This window comes from Etheostoma spectabile, chromosome 5, assembly GCF_008692095.1.
Source record: "Etheostoma spectabile isolate EspeVRDwgs_2016 chromosome 5, UIUC_Espe_1.0, whole genome shotgun sequence".
NCBI lineage: Eukaryota > Metazoa > Chordata > Actinopteri > Perciformes > Percidae > Etheostoma > Etheostoma spectabile.
The window spans coordinates 5,962,548-5,962,868 of record NC_045737.1 but is presented as its reverse complement, the minus strand read 5'-3'; positions in this window follow the sequence as shown (position 1 = coordinate 5,962,868).

Below are 321 nucleotides of genomic sequence, written 5' to 3'. Positions count from 1 at the left end.
CTATCTATCTATCTATCTATCTATCTATCTATCTATCTATCTAACAAGGCCAGGGACCCTCACTGACAAAGTCTCTTAATACAAACTTGTGTATAAATCATATGTTTCAGTTCAAATCTGAAGACCACAGCTGAGGTCTAAATATCATTTATTTTAAATTGGTTTTAAATTTTTTCAAGTTCATAAAATTTCAACGTGCCAGTCTGCCTGCTGAAAAGAGGTTTTATTGTTCTGTAAACCATCTAGTTTACGATAGATTAACATGTACTAAAATGTAGAAGTTATTTTATGCTACAAGTGGGATGATTCCACCTTGCAAGA